Raw genomic sequence first — 12,743 nt, 5'->3', positions numbered from 1 at the left:
TAAATGACATTAAGGATCTAGAAGTTCAGGGACCAGCAGTTGGCATAATGGCTATGTTGCTGGACTCCCATGGAGTCAACCACAGATCGAGACCTAGACCTCGTGGCTTAAACTCACACTGGGCGCATGTGCATGCATGCGTATGCAAGATCCTGAGAGGAGAATGGAGGAGAAGGGATTGCGGCATGGCCATCCCCCCGTGGAGGGTGATTTTTCACTTTCTGTCTCTCTGTCTTTCTGGTGAGCACGCGTGCCCTACAGCAAAAACCTCTCAAAAAAAAAAAAAAAAGATCTGTAAGTTCAGAGTTATGTGATAAATTTTTACACAGTTCAACATACCTGCCAAGGATGGTATAATGATAAAAATAAGGCTAGACCAAAGTAAAATGTTGAAATAGGCTGGCGCGTTCTGACTTCTGTCTAATTCATTGACCTTTTGGCACACTTACAGGCCTACTCTAGATTTCCACTTACTCTCGGTTGGCTGCCAACTACTTACTTAATTAACTAATAATCAGATACTACAGACAATTCAGATGTGAACCCAATGAGTGAGTTTTAAAGATATTACTAAAAGGCCAGTATGAAGGATTAAAGTAGTTGGATGCCATGCCACATGGCACAGTTCGAGACCTAGAGACTTGAAAAACACACCAGGCATACGTACACACATGCCCAAAATCTCAAGAAGATAATGGAGAAAGGATGGCAGGGTGGCTATACCCTCTGGGGGGGTGGGGTATTTCTCACGTTCCCTCTCTCTCTTTCTGTCCCTCTCCAGCGAGTGGCTATGCCCTATAGCAAACTGGAGAAAGCAACTATTGAAAAACATCTATAGAGTTACAAACAGTTGCTAGAAAAGTCCTAGGCATTAAAAATTAAACTGAGGGGGCTGGTAGGTGGTGTGGTGGTTAAGGTGCTGGACTCCCACATGGTGAAAATATGGGTTTGAGTCCCAGACCTGGCAGCGTGCTTTCTTACTCTCCCTCTCTCTATCTCTTTCTCTCTCTGGTCAAACTGAAGAAGAATAATAAACAAGTAATTCTTTTATAAAAAACTTAAATTGAAGGGCTAGCAGGTGGCGTAGTAAAGGCACTGGACTCCCACATGGCTGACTGCAGTTCAAGTTGTGGACCAGGCAGCTTGAAAATCATACCTGGCGTATGTACACACACACGTCCAAAATCCCAAAAGGAGAATGGAGGAAATGGGATTGTGGCATGACAATCGCCACGGGGGAGGGGGGGGGTGAAATCTCACTTTTCTCTGTCTCTCTGGCAAACACACACATACCATATAAGCAAAAATCTCTCTCTAAAAATATAAATAAATAAAAATTAATCGAAACTGAATAGACTAAAATTCAGCCCATGATCACATTTGTAGGCTCATACTACATCCAACCCTGTTTTCTTTCTATTTTGCTTTCATTGCTGACCCCAAGGAGACTGCTACTAACAGCCTAATAATACCCCAGATTTGTGGTGTAGAAATCATTTGACCAAGAGAACTGTAAGCAGATGTCATCATGCCACACAGCAGGGTCTGCGACACTAAGGAAGACTGGGTATACTGAGTCTAATAAGTAGCCAACTTCAATTTAGCCCAAAGAGTAATAATGTTTTTATCAGCTGTTTTACAGTCTTACCTAAAATAACTCATTTTACAATAAAAAAAGAAAAACTAAAAACTCTTATTTTTAGTATAAAAAATGATAAAACAAATCAAACATTTAAAATTCTTATGCTAAGTTAATAAATTTTACCTGAGTAACAAAGAGTACTAAAAAATCAAAGTAAATATTTAGATACAGGAAAAGACAAACAGTAGACTACATTGCTTAGAAACAGAAACCTAGGGACCAGCAGGTGGCAATGTGGTTAAGGTGCTGTAGTCCCACATAGATGACAACAGTTCAAGTTCCAGATCTGGCGGCTTGCTTTCTCACTTTCTCTCTCTCTCACGCACATACCCTATAACAAGTTGAAAAGAAGAATAACTGTAAATAAAATTGAATAATAAAAAAAAGGAACAGAAACCTACATTTTAGAAACTTGGTCCATGATGCAGACAGTTAATATATCTCAGAAGAAAATATGAATTATTGGGACCAGCAGGTGGTGTGGTGGTTAAAGTGCTGGACACTCCCACATGGCCAACCACAGTTCTAGTCCCGAATCTGGTGGCTTGCTTTCTTACTTTCCCTCTCTCTCTCTGTGTCTCTCTCTGGTCAAGTTAAAATAAATGAATAAATAAAAATTAAGTAATTATTTTTTAAAAAGACAATACAAATTATTACACAATATGCATAATGGAAAATGGAAATTAATATACAAGTGTGAAAGAATATTGAAATCCATGCATCTTTTTTTTTTTTTTTTTAAAGGTTTTTGCCATACGGTACATGTACTCACTGAAGAGAGACAGTGAGAGGGAAAGTAAGAAACCACCACCCAGGGAGGATGGCCACACTGTAATTCCTTTTCCTCCATTCTCCTCTTGGGATCCTGAGCACACTTGCACACACACCCAGTGTGATTTTCAAGCCACCAAGTCTAAGATTCAAAACCGTGTGGGCCCGTGTAGTTTTTTCATAACATATTTTTCATAAACTTTTGAAGACTCCCAAATACATGTATATAAACTATCACACTAAATAAAAAAGGAGAATTAGATGGATTAAGGTCAAAATATGAAAAATTAAATGTCAAAACTGCTACCCAAAAAAAAAGTGATTTTAAGATTTCAGGACAAAGCGACCAGCAGATGGCGTAATGGTATGTTGCTGGACTCCCACATAGTCAACTGCATCTAGAGTCCCGTACCAGCAACTTAAACTCACACAGAGTGTGTGTGTCCAAAATCCTGAGAGGAGAATGGAGGAGAAGGGACTGAGGCATGGCCAGCCCCTCTCCCCAGGGAGGGGGGGTGATTTCTAGCTTTCTGTCTCTTGGTCTCTTTCTGGAGAGCACCTGTGCCTATACCAAAAACTACCTCTCCCCCCCCCAACCCCCCCAAAAAAGAAGATTTCAGGGTAAGGAAAAGCAAATGTCGGGGCCAGCAGTTGGCATAATGGCTGTCGCTGGACTCCCATATAGTCAACTGTGGTTTGAGTCCCGGACCCGGTGGCTTAAACTCACTCCAGATGCATGTGTGTACGTGCCCAAGATCCGGAGAGGAGAACAGAGGAGAAGGGACTGCAGCGTGGCCATCCCTTCTGGGGGGTAATTTCTTGCTTTCTATCTCTCAGTCTTTCTGGCGAGCACATGTGCCTTTTGGAAAAACCTCTTCAAAAAAAAATTAAATTAAAAACCAGTATTTATCAACAACTTCAAAATAAGCTACCCAATAAATAGTCTATCATTAGCAAAGTGAAAAATAGAAAAGGTACAGGCTGAAGAGTATTTTGTAGCTCATAAAAATAAAAGGATTACCATAAAGGATACATAAAGATCTTAACCAGGGAGATGTATGTGTATACACATACACACACACACACACACACACAGGCATGTCCACACCCCACGGAGGGGTGTTTTCTCCCTCTTCTATTTGGCAAGTACACACACCCTTTGGCACTTCAAATCAAAAAGGAAAAAATTAGTTAACTAAACCCTACATGTATCAAAATGGCTAAATTTCCAAAACCTAATGTTTTGATTAAAAGAAAAAAACAATGTCCATAAAGAGATATAATTCTATATACATGAAATTTAGGAATACCCAAAAAGCACTACATGTTGTATGTACGCCATGTGAAAATACTACAAAAGCATGCAAAGAAACAATAAAGCCTAAGGTTAGGATGAGAGTTCTGTTTGCAGAAGCAGACAGAAGAATGGGATTCCAATAAGGTATTCATGGAAGGCTCTAATTTTATCTGCGCTTCTATTTCTTAAATTGTGTGGTAGGTACATGGATGTCTGCTGTATTATAATCTATGCACTGTTTTCTCTTACTCTATAAAAAATTACCAAATAATTCAAAATTACATACATTTATTTTTAAATATTATGTACTTGAAGTCAATTGGCACATTCCTTGTTCCCTAATAAAACTACTACCCCCTGCCCCAAGCCATAGAATCTACTGAATTAAAGACCAAAGATATGTTTTTAGATGATGTCATAAAAAGTAATCCAGAAGAGAAATCAAAAGAACATACTAAGATATCCTCTATGAAAAAACTCGGCCTTCATGTTTTGAGTAATCCATACCAACCCACTGTCTGTTCCCAAGTAGTGTGACAATACTTTGTTAATACATTCATAACAGATTTTTGCAGTGTTTAAAAAGCAATCTACTTATCACAGAAATCTAGTTAGTTTAATGATTTCTCCAATCTGCTAAGGATCCTCTCAGGGTAGCAAGTCTCTACACTTATTCAAAATGAATTTATACAACTGAGTTGTGAATAACTTGTCCTAAAGTTAATACACAGAAATTTGATAAGAAGATTCTACTGGGATTCATATCACTTAAAGAAAATATGAGGAGCCAGTAGATGGCATAGTGGTTAAGGCACTGGACTCCCACATGGCTGACTGTGGTTGGAGTCCTGGACCTAGTGGTTTGTTCTCTCTCTCCCTCTCCCTCTCCTTTCTCTCTTTAGTGAGAGTCTAGTGGCACTTAAAGGCACTAGACTTCCACATGGCCAACCACAGTTCAAGTCCCAGACCTGGTGGCTTGCTTTCTCATTTTCTCTCTCTGTCTCTGTCTCTCTCGCTCTGATCAAACTGAAAAATAATAATAATAAAGTTCGATAAAATATTTCTTTAGAAAAAGAAAATATGGAATAAATTGTTTTCAAAAGCTAACACATTTTTTGGGACAGCAGGTAGCATAGTGGTTAAGGCGCTAGACACTCCCCACATGGCCAACCAGGGTTTGAGTCCTCAATCTGGTGGTTTTGCTTTCTCACTTCCTCTCTCTCTCACTCTCTGTCTCTCTCTGGTCAAATTAAAAAATAAGTGAATGAATAAATAAAAAATAATTATTTTTTTAAAAAAAGCTAACACATTTAAAAAAATAATCTTAAGTCTATTTCATAACATCACAGCTGTTAGCTGAAATCTCACAAACATATATGCTCTCTGGGACCAGCAGTTAGCGTAACGGCTATGTCGCTGGACTCCCATGTAGTCGACCGTTGTTCGCGTCCCAGACCCAGTGACTTAAAACTTACGCCGGGCGCGTGTGTGTGCGCGTGCCCAAGATCCTGAGAGGAGAATGGAGGAGAAGGGACTGCGGCGTGGCCATCCCCCCTGGGGGGGTGATTTCTCACTTTCTGTCTCTCTGTCTGTCTGGCGAGCGCACGTGCCCTATAGCAAAAAAAAACCTCTCCAAAAACAAACAAACAAACAAACAAACAAACAAACATATATGCTCCCAAATATCGAAACCCTTTCAATTTCTATAGTTTGTCAGGTCAACACCTAATCCAATACTTATTTGCCTGTGATCTTTGGCAAGTAATATCACTTCTCTGTTCTTAACATAAATAATGGAGGGGGAAAAGTGTCTACTTCCTACTTTTCTTAAATGATTAATATATGTAATCAATATTAAAGTGTTCAGAACAACAGTCACAGCTAGGGATCAGCAGATGGTATAATGGTTACATTGTTGGACTCCCTAGCAGTTGAAGTCCTGGACCCAGCAGCTTAAAACTCACACCAGGGGGACTGGCAGGTAACTTGGTGGTTGAGTCACACGACTCCCACATGGCTGACCAAGGTTCAAAAAATTTCTTTAAAAAAAGAAAGAAAATCACAACTAAATGTTGATACACCTGAGCTGACATTATAAAATCTGTCTAAAGTTGGGACAAGTAGATGGCATAATGGCTATGTTGCTGGACTCCTATGTAGTCAACTGCAGTTTGAGCCCCAGACCTGGTGGTTAAACTCACACCAGGCATGTGTGTGCCCAAGATTTCGAGAGGAGAATGGAGAAGGGACTGTGGCATGGCCATCTCCCCCAAGGGATGATTTCTCACTTTGTTTTTTTTTTTAAAAAACAAGTAAAACAAACAAACAAAAAAACTGTCTAAAGTTGATTACACAGTTTTATTGGCCAAGAGTACCTTCTTAGTAGTAAGTATACTTTTTTGGGGAGGTTTTTGCTACAGGGCACATGTATGCACCAGAAAGGCAGAGACAGAGAGACAGAGAGTAAGAAATTACCCCCCCCCCCCCGGGGGGGGGCCCCCCCCCACACACCCTCTTCCCTTCGCCACGCCACAATCCTTCTCTTCCATTCTCCTCTCGGATCTTGGGCACACACGCACACACACCGGGCCTGAGTTTAAACCACCAGGTCCAGGACTCGAACCGCAGTCAACTACATGGGAGTCAAGCGACATAGCCATTATGCTAACTGGTGGTCCTGGTAAATTATACTCTTAAACACTATTGGTTCAAATACTAAAGGTATACACAGCCTTTTCTTTCCAGTCAAATGTTTTCCAGTCTCCTCCTTATAGTAATAGTCAGCTTCTCAGATAACTTTTCTTCACACAACTTTCAGTGTATTTCCAAATTATCAGAGGAAAGTAGATAACTAAGCCTATTAAATTCTACTTTGTACATATTTTTCAGTTAATCGACTCTAGTCTCAAGGTTGCTATAAGCCTGATATGGCTTAACTCAAAAGTCTTTTTCTTACTTTCTATGAGAATATAGTTCCCAAAGGTTGAGGTTTCCCAAATACTGGCAATTGGATAGTTGGGTGTTATGTTATTAAAATGTGTACATAATGGTAGGAGGAACAAGCAATGTTTCACAGACTTTAATCCTAGTATTGCTCCTGGGGTCAAGAAGGGGAAAGATTAACATCCTCTTTGATAGACAGAGAAGATAACAGATGGGAAACTTTACAATGGAGATCAGGTGGCTTACATCAGGAATTGAATCCCCAGTCAATCTTTCTTTCCTTTTCTTTTTTTTTCTTTTCTTTTTCTTTTTTCTTTTTTTTTTTTTTTTTTTTTTTTTTTTTTTTTTTTTTTTTTTTTTTTTGCCACAGAGCATGTGTGTTTGCCAGTGACAGAAAAAGAAAGAAAATGAGAAATCAACCCCCAAGGGGTATGGCTATGCCTCAATCCCTTCTCCTCCTTTCTCCTCTTGGGATTTTGCGCACACATGCATACATGCACAGTGTAATTTTCAAGCCACCAGGTTTGGGACTTGAACTGTGGTTGGCTGTATGGGAATCCAGTGCCTTAACCACCAGGTCACCTGAATCGCCTAGTACATCTTTTTTTTTTTCTTTTGAGAGGTTTACGCTATAGGGCGCGTGCGCTCGCCGGACAGACAGAGAGAGACAGAGACAGAAAGCAAGAAATCACCCCCCAGGGGGCATGGCCACACCGCAATCCCTTCTCCTCCATTCTCCTCTCAGGATCTTGGGCATGCACGCGCTCGGCATGAGTTCTAAACCACTGGGTCCGGGATGTGAACAGCGAATCCAGCGACATAGCCATTACGCTAACTGCTGATTCCCTCACCTAGTCCATCTTAATACCAAAAAAACAAACAAACAAAAAACACACACACACACAAAAACAACAAAAAAAAAGAAAAACAACAACCAAGAACACGTACCTCTTCATGTGATGCAATAAGTGTACAAAGGCCCACCTATGAAGTGTTCTTGCCAAAATATGAAACTCGAATCTAATCAAGTAGATTAAACACTAGTTAACAGGAAATAGCGGAGAAAGAAGCATGTCACAGGACACCACAGGAATACATTCAACAAAATCCAGACTGTGGGAAATTCTAGAGCAAACGCTCAGGGTTTTTCAAGAAATAAATGGCCAATGAGAAGGGGGAAAAAAAACGAAACAAGTCCTAGAGACTACAAGAATTGCCAACCAGATATTACGCACCATTTTCTGGATCCTCATTCAAATGAGTCTACTGAATAAAACATGAGACAATCAGGCACATATGCTGAACGTTTAATAATAAAGAGCTACTAGGTCATAGGTATGTTAACAGTAAAGTGGTTAAGAGTGCTTATCTTTTGGAACCAGCGGATGGTGTAATGATTAGATCTCCGTACTCCCACACAGTAGAACATGGTTCAAATCCTAGACCAGGCGACTTAAATCTCACACTGGATGCATGTGTGTGGGTGCCCAAAATCCCAAGAGAAGAATGGGGGAGAATGGACTGCAGCAAGGCCATCTCCCCTCGGAGGTGATTTTTCTCTTCCAGTGTCTGTTTCTGTCTGTCTCTCCGGCAAGCGCACAGGACCTATAGCAAAAGTCTGTATAGACAACACACATCTGGAATTCCCTTTAAAATGATCAAGTTGGGGACCAACAGGTAGCATGGTGGTTAAGGCGCTGGACTCCCACATTTTGAACCATGGTTCGAATTCTAAACTTGGCAGCTTGCTTCCTCTCTCTCTTTGGTGAGTGCATATGCCCTGTAGCAAATTAAAAATAGTAATAATAATAAAATAAATAATTCTTTAAAAATAATTATCAAGGAAGGGGACCAGCAGTTGGCATAATGGCTATGTCACAGGACTCCCATGTAGTCAACTGTGGTTCAAGACCTGGACCGGATGGCTTAAACTCACGCCAGGTGTGTGTGTGTGTGTGTGTGTGTGTGTGTGTGTGTGTGTGTGGTGTTGTAGTGTGTATGCCCAAGATCCCCAGAGGAGAATGGAAGAGAAGGGATTGCAGCCTTCCCCCCTGGGGGTGATTTCTCACTTTCTGTCTCTCTCTCTCTTTCTGGCAAGAACAAAATCCCTATAGCAAAAACCTCTCAAAAAAAAAAAAAATATCAAGGAAGAATGGGAGGGTAAAAAAAAACACAATTCACATGCTTGAAACTGGTCACTAGGTATACAGTAGTTCATTTTACTACATATAATCTTTGTATGAAACCTCCCAGGTTAGAATGTTAAAGGAAAAACATTGTGCATTAGATCAAAATAGCTATGCTTGGTAAAACGCTCAAATCTAAATTATTTAAGTGCTTGCTTTAATAGAATGTCATTTAAAAATTATTTAAAATGGGGGCCAGCTGGTGACATAGTGGCTAAGGTGTTGGACTCCGACATAGCTGACTACATTTCCAGTCCTGGACCTGGTGGCTCAAAAATCACACCAGACACATGTGCATGCATGCCCAAAATCCAGAGAGGAGACTGGAGAAGAAGGGATTGAGGCATGCCCATCAGGAAACTGGGTTCCCTCACTTTCCCTCTCACTGTCTCTCTCCCAAGAGCACACGCACTCTATGACAAAAACCTTAAAAAACAATTTTTAATGACTATTTTAAGTACTGCTTTCAACTACTACATCTGTATTTTTTAAGTAATGACTTCAACTCTTACATGTTTTCATTTTATGCCTGGTTATTTGCTACATTCTCTCTCTCTCACACACAGACACACACAAATTAGAAATACTAATCCCCCAATTGACTAAATTCTGAGAATTCTAACTCTTAAGTATCTCCATCTGTTCCTTCTTTGTTCTACTACTTGTTTATTCCAGGACCTCAACATTTGTGAGTTTTATAATAGCATCCTCTTTATGAATTTCTTGCTTCAGTTTAACCACTCACCATTCACCCTCCATACTGAGGGTCTGGTCTTTGCCTAGCTTTACAATATGCCCACCAGTACCCCATATCATCCCATGCTCCACTCATTCTAAACTGAACAATACTCTATAGCAGTTTCCAGAAGAAACTAAGGATGTTCTCTTCTTCTAAAAGTCTTTTCTCTTAGACTTTTCTCTTTTCTCTTTGACTACAGCCATCAATTCCCTTCTATTTCTGGGTTAATTCCAATTCTTATTAACTCAACAATACTCACTTCTACCAGTAGCTCCTTTTCACGCCTCTCCAGTCTTTCCTCTCTCCCAGTTACTCCACACTTTCACAGTAAGCCCGGTCATAGTACCAGAGGACCCTTCTGTTGGTTGCGTAACTATATTGCCCTTCAAGGCTATTAAGTATCACAGTGCCTGAAACAAAGTAGATACTAAACATTTGTCTGAAGAAGTAATAACACATCTTTTTTTTCTCTTTAAGGTTTTTGTGATAGGGCATGTGCTTTCCCAGGAGAGGGCACAAGGGGGGAATAGACAAAGCCATAATCCCATCTCTTCCATTCTCCTTTGTGGATTTTTGTGCAAGTACGCACTCATGCCTGGCATGAGTTTCAAGCTGGTGAATCCAGGACTCAAACCGTGGTCAGACATATGGGAGACCAGCGCCTTAACCACTATGCCACCAGCTGGCCCCATTGCATGTGTCTTTCATGGGACAACAGGTCGATCTTTTAGAATGTGAGAATCAAAATTCTGCTCCATTTTTTTAACTTGTATTTCTTAGTATTTCTAACCTTTTTCAAACAGAGCAAATTTATGTGCTTTCTTTGTTAAAGTATAAATTAATTACCAGAGAAAACATCTTAATCATTTACAGTAAGAATTACACTGTGTAGGTAACACTACACTTAGATGAACTTGTAGGTCATTGTATTGACCTACAAGTTGAGGAAACTCAACAAATTACCATTATTGAATGGGAACCCTAGTTTTAGGTCATCCTAAGGTTAATTAACTTAATTGGTAATTTTAATGAAAATCACACAACTGAACAGCAGTCAGTACTTACATAGTGCTAAAAAATTAAATTAGGGAGCCAGCAAGTGGTATGAGGGTTAAGGGCACTGGACTCTCACATGACCTGACAGCTTTCTCTCTCTCTCTCTCTGCTCAAATTTAAAAATAAATAAAATAATTCTCAAAAAAACAATGAAATCAGACTCTTAATTTCGAATTTTAACCTCGGCATATCAACAGGTTTGTCAACAGCATGTCCAACCAACACTGGTTCACATTCCGTAACAGGTATGATGCACTATTTATGTACACAAATACATCACCTGCGGAAGCCTATCTGCCATGAAATGGGCTGGATATAAATGGAAAAGCAACAGGAACAGGAGAAATTTAGATCACATCTTAAGTTTTAAAGGCTAGCTTTCTAAGTATATAGCTGGCAAGACATTAAGGTAGGAGGTTGGATTTGGAAAGGGCAGCTGAGGTAAGAAGGCTGAGAAATTACAGACTTTCACTATACACAAGGATGTGTTGCTCTAATAAAACATTAGGACGCAATAAACAGTTCTGTAGATAACGAAGCATCTTCCTTTTTTTTTTTGGAGAGATTTCTTTTGCCACAGGGCCTGTGCACTCGCCAGAAAAACAGATACAGACAGACAGAAAGTGAGAAATCATCCCTTCCAGAGGGGATGGCCATGCGCGATCCCTTCTCCTCCATCCATAAAAGTGTATTCAAATGTATGCTATTTACCATCTTAAATGGAAAACTAAATCACTTGATAGTATTAACGGCTTTTTTTAAAAAAAATAATTACTTAATTCTATTCATTCGTTCATTTATTTTCATTTGGCCAGAGAAAAGAGTACACACAGACAGAAGGAAAGAAATTAAGTCTCCGAGTCCGGGACTGGAACTGTAGCTGACCACGTGGGAGTGTCCAGCGCCTTAACCACCACACCACCTGCTAGCCTCAATGGCTTGAATTTTTAAAACAAGGATTCAACTTTCCCCAAGATAAATTACCTTAAATCCGTGTAAGTAAATTCAAAAATTTAGTGCCAGCAGAGGGAGTTAACAAATCCTTTTTTAAAAAATTTGGGGGGAGAGGGTAAAACGACGTTGTATTAACTTTGTATTAACCAGAGGAGATGGAAAAGAGCAAAAGATGCACTATTTATTCCAAGTGTAACTACATTTGTGGTCTAAACCCTTGTTTCCGTTTTGTACGGCAAATGAATTGGCTTCGAGGGAAAAGTAAATCTGCTGGAGTCTGGCAGAGGGAAAGCTGTTTGCACAAAGCCTATCAAGTTCAAGTACTGACCAGAAATACCTACTCTGCTCGTCAAGTCCCTGTTCTAAATGTGTTTTTGTTTGTTTGTTTTTTGGGGTTTTTTTGGTGAGACAGCTATTAATTTTTTACCTTGCCTTAAGAAAAAAAAACTTCTATCAAAAGCTCCAATGGACAGCCTGTCTCCACTCTGCACCTTCGATTCTCAACTAACCCTTTTCTCGGGAGACAGATAAGGTAGTTCGACTTTAAAGCCAAAGGCACTTTACCCTCCACCAAAAAAAAAAAAAAAAAAAACAACTTTAATTCTTGCTAAAGAAAACTGGGAACCAGATCTATCGCCTATAATGTCAGATCCCTCCCCTTTGGCTCCCAAAAGAAAATGTACCTGTGGAGTACCCGCTGCGCAGTAAAAAAGGCGCAGCTCTAAAACCCATGTCCTCTACCGCTTTTTTCCCCTTCTTCTTTTTTTTTTTTGGTTGCTTCCCAGCCCTCCCTCCTTTTCCATGCTGAACTTGAGCAGAGTATTTGGCTCCCTTATCTGCCAACAACTGGCGCCAGGAGGACCGCGCTCCCGGGAGATGCGGAGCTCGGAGACTGAGCGCTGCGTCTGGCACGCTGCGGCCGCCCAGCCCAGCCCGGCTCTGCTCGGCTCTGCTCGGCTCTGCTCGGCTCGCCCGGCCCGGCCCCGCCAGGTAGTCCCGACTCGCGCCTCGGCCGCCTCCAGGGACCTCGCTCCAGCCGGGTCTCTGCTCCAGGGATCCCCGCGACGAGCTGTTGCGCCAGGTCTGCTACCTGCTCCGCGCCCGTGCCCCGCCAACAAACCCGGCCGCACGCCCGTCGCCCCGGGGCGGCCCGGC

This window comes from Tupaia chinensis, unplaced genomic scaffold (assembly GCF_000334495.1).
Source record: "Tupaia chinensis unplaced genomic scaffold, TupChi_1.0 Scaffold146140_1, whole genome shotgun sequence".
NCBI classification, from domain to species: Eukaryota; Metazoa; Chordata; class Mammalia; order Scandentia; family Tupaiidae; genus Tupaia; species Tupaia belangeri.
This window is presented reverse-complemented; position numbering follows the sequence as displayed.